This window comes from Sciurus carolinensis, chromosome 7 (assembly GCF_902686445.1).
Source record: "Sciurus carolinensis chromosome 7, mSciCar1.2, whole genome shotgun sequence".
Classification (NCBI taxonomy): domain Eukaryota; kingdom Metazoa; phylum Chordata; class Mammalia; order Rodentia; family Sciuridae; genus Sciurus; species Sciurus carolinensis.
In genome coordinates, this window is record NC_062219.1 from 92,650,094 (window position 1) to 92,654,707 (window position 4,614).

General features: G+C 33.8%; 1 non-coding gene across 1 annotated transcript; it reads left to right on the top strand.

Annotated features, from left to right (window-relative positions):
• The first annotated feature begins 3,626 nt into the window (after positions 1 to 3,626).
• Positions 3,627 to 3,754, top strand: LOC124989835 (small nucleolar RNA SNORA44). The gene has a single exon (XR_007109651.1). It is a non-coding gene; the product is annotated as a small nucleolar RNA SNORA44 (small nucleolar RNA).
• The last annotated feature ends 860 nt before the right edge of the window (positions 3,755 to 4,614 follow it).

Here is a 4,614-nt window from a genome sequence, read left to right on the forward strand (position 1 = left end):
ATCAATAAATGTCATTCACCATATCAACAGACTTAAAGTTAAGAATCACATGATTATTTCAATAGATGCAGAAAAAGCATTTGATAAAATACAGCATTCCTTCATGCTCAAAACACTAGAAAAAATTGGGGAAGTGGGAACATTCCTTAACATTATAAAGGCAATCTATGCTAAGCACATGGCTAATATCATTCTAAATGGTGAAAAACTGAAAGCGTTCCCCCTAAAAACTGGAACAAGGCAGGGATGCCCTCTTTCACCGCTTCTATTCAACATCGTCCTTGAGACTCTAGCCAGAGCAATCAGACAAACCAAAGAAATTAAAGGGATACGAATAGGAAAAGAAGAACTCAAACTATCCCTGTTCGCTGATGACATGATTATATATTTAGAGGAACCCGGAAATTCCACCAGAAAACTTTTAGAACTCATAAGTGAATTCAGTAAAGTAGCAGGTTACAAGATCAATGCTCATAAATCCAATGCATTTTTATACATAAGTGATGAATCTTCAGAAAGAGAAATTAGGAAAACTACCCCATTCACAATAGCCTCAAAAAATAAAATACTTGGGAATCAATCTCACAAAAGAGGTGAAAGACCTCTACAATGAGAACTACAGAACACTAAAGAAAGAAATTAAAGAAAACCTTAGAAAATGGAAAGATCTCCCATGTTCCTGGATAGGCAGAATTAATATTGTCAAAATGGCTATACTTCCTAAAGTGCTATACAGATTCAATGCAATTCCAATTAAAATCCCAATGATGTACCTTGCAGAAATAGAGCAAGCAATTATGAAATTCATCTGGAAGAATAAAAAACCTAGAATAGCTAAAGCAATCCTCAGTAGCAAGAGCGAAGCAGGGGGTATTGCAATACCAGATCTTCAACTCTACTACAAAGCAATAGTAACAAAAACGGCATGGTATTGGTACCAAAATAGACAGGTAGATCAATGGTACAGAATAGAGGACATGGACACAAATCCAAATAAATACAATTTTCTCATACTAGACAAAGGTTCCAAAAATATGCAATGGAGGAAAGATAGCCTCTTCAACAAATGGTGCTGGGAAAACTGGAAAACCATATGCAATAGAATGAAATTAAACCCCTATCTCTCACTCTTCACAAAACTCAACTCAAAATGGATCAAGGACCTCGGAATCAGACCAGAGACCATGCATCTTATAGAAGAAAAAGTAGGTCCAAATCTTCAACTTGTTGGCTTAGGATCAGACTTCCTTAACAGGACTCCCATAGCACAAGAAATAAAAGCAAGAATCAACAACTGGGATAGATTCAAACTAAAAAGCTTTCTCTCAGCAAAGGAAACTATCAGAAATGTGAAGAGAGAGCCTACGGAGTGGGAGAATATCTTTGCCAACCATACCTCAGATAGAGCGCTAATTTCCAGAATCTATAAAGAACTCAAAAAACTCTACACGAAGAATACAAATAATCCAATCAACAAATGGGCTAAGGAAATGAACAGACACTTCACAGAAGAAGATGTACAAGTAATCAACAGATATATGAAGAAATGTTCAACATCCCTAGTAATAAGGGAAATGCAAATCAAAACTACCCTAAGATTTCATCTCACCCCAATTAGAATGGCGATTATCAAGAATACAAGCAACAATAGGTGTTGGCGAGGATGTGGTGAAAAAGGAACACTCATACATTGCTGGTGGGGTTGCAAATTAGTGCAGCCACTCTGGAAAGCAGTGTGGAGATTCCTCAGAAAGCTTGGAATGGAACCACCATTTGACCCAGCTATCCCACTCCTTGACCTATACCCAAAGGACTTAAAATCAGCATGCTACAGAGATACAGCCACATCAATGTTCATTGCTGCTCAATTCACCATAGCCAGATTGTGGAACCAACCTAGATGCCCTTCAGTTGATGAATGGATAAAGAAACTGTGGCATATTTATACAATGGAATATTACTCCACAATGAAGAATGATAAAATTATGGCATTTGTAGGCAAATGGACGAAATTGGAGAATATCATGCTAAGTGAGATAAGCCAATCTCAAAAAACTAAAAGACGAATGATCTCGCTGATAAGTGGAAGAGGACATATAATGGGGGGTGGGAGGGGTTAGCATTAGGTTTAGGGTTAGGTTTAGGGTTAGGGATAAGGAGAGCGATAAGAATGAAGGAAAGAAGGACTGTATAGAGGGAAAAGAGGGGTGGGAGGGGTGGGGGGGAAGGAAAAAAAAATAAACATCATTGCCCTATGTAAACGTAAAAAAAAAAAAAAGAACAAAAATGTTTACATGTGTTTTAGAAATTACCATATAATACAAGATATGAGAATTATATTATAAAATAAATAGAAAGCATTTTTGTTACTGTATTTTTCCTCAGTGATATTAAAACTGAAAATATCACACTATAAAGTCATTTAACTTGCCTTTAGATTATGTGAATCAAATGTTATACCACAACCTTCTCATAATATGCAAATACATTTAGCTTCATGAATAATCTAATGTTACTTATTAATCAACTACTGATGAACATATATTCACCAGCTTCAAATGATACACATATAATGTATGTATATATATATATATATATATATATATATATATGCTATGCACGCACATATATAAATATACACTCTCCGATATATATTTGCAATATATATACACATACATATATGGGCACTTATTTTCTATTATTAATTGTCTGGACCTGACAACAGAATGAGGAGTTATAGATCAGAAACTTATTTTATCATAGCTTACAACACAAGAATTACAAGATGAAAGTTTCAACAGGGTTGATTTCCCCTAATTCCTCTTCCTTGGTTTGTAGGTGACTATCTTCTCCCTGTTTTAACCTGGTCTTTTGACTATGTCTGCACATATGCAATTTTGTTCTTTGCATAAGCATATTGATTATGTTGGATTAGGACTCACATAACCTAATGACCTCATTTAAATGAATCAAATCTTTTAAGGCCCTATCTATGCATAAAGTAATAATTTAGCATAATGAGGTTTTAAGGAGATAAAATTTAACAAATAATGATCACTATAAGAATATAAACTCAATGGAAGTAAAGGTGTTGTATATGTGATTCATTACCATATTTCTGGAATTTAGAATAGTATCTATAACATAAAATAGTATCTATAACATAAATATTTGCTGAAATAGAGTTTTGCTAACCTATCTTTGACCTTGACAGCTGTGACAGCAAATACGCTATGGGAGCCATACTTATGGCTGCTGCAAGCAATCAGATTATTACAAATACCTTTATTTGTCATCATACTATTATGATAAAGAAAAGGAATGTAAACTTGAATTTGGACTTTGCAATCATATGATTGACACTTTTCCTATAAAATTGAGACTCCAAAACCTGGCATAACAATATTCCTTATTTTATGTAATTTGAATACATTGAAAATTAGAAGATTAAAGTTTTAGTGATGACATTTCATAATATTCTAATTTTATAATTAAATTTAAGAAGTGGGTTTTACTCAAGGTTAAACAGATAATTAGCAGTAGAGCTAACATGTGAATATCCATTACTGATTTCTACAAAATACCCGTGGAATAATGCTGCAAGATGTACAGACTTGGGATATTCAAAGTACAAGTCAGGATGTGGCGAGTTGTGGCCATGGAAACTCCAACTACATGCATCAACAACCAGGAAAGGCGTTGACAGCTCAGGCCAGCACCATAGCTGCAGCTTCTATTTGGCTTTCCTCTAATGTTAAAAATAAGTATACAAGTTGAATCACTCTAAATGACAGGTGGATAGGAGAAACAGGAGGGCAATGGAAATAGGTATTGCTAATGATATTCATTCAATAAAATTATTAGAAAATAACAAATTAACAGTATAAGTAGTTGAAAAGCGATTTTTCAAGAAACTTGTGATATTTGAATTGCAAAGATAATTTCAAAGCGGCAACTTGTTATAAAAAAGTAAAAAACAAAAAGAACAAGTCCCTGCAGTTTCTAAGTTTGGTAACATAAGGGAGACTCTAAACTAATAAAGTGCCACAATACCACAATAGAACTACCATTTTAAAAGATATACACACACTTACGTGACAAATATTTGGGAGGAAGAAAAAAAACCAAGGTAAGAATTTGAAATTATGTGGCATCAAGGGATCTTTCTGAAAGAATGATTAAGAAGGTTCCCCTTAGTAGAGAATAACTGAGCAGAAATGGAAAGAAACAAGATTTGGAGAAGAGCACTCCAGACTGTAGAAAGACATAGAGAAAAGGTTTCCAATTAACAGCACATGCATTTATGGATAAACTTGTAAAACTTGTAGGAAAAAAAAAAGAAATTTCTGAAAGGAATTAGAAAAGACTAGGATTATCTAGGACTTGGTGGACTGTAGCATTTAGATTTTATTCTACATGAGATGAGAAACAGATATTTGGGACCCTGAAAAATTTTAGTCTCAATGTCTATATCTATTCCCTGGTAGGTTAATAAGCTCAGCAACAGAGAACATTATATTGTCTCTAGGGAGTACTTTTTTAAATTATGGATATTTAGGGTAGTTTATATAGATATTAAAGTAAGTCAAATTTATATTTTAATATTTTGAGATG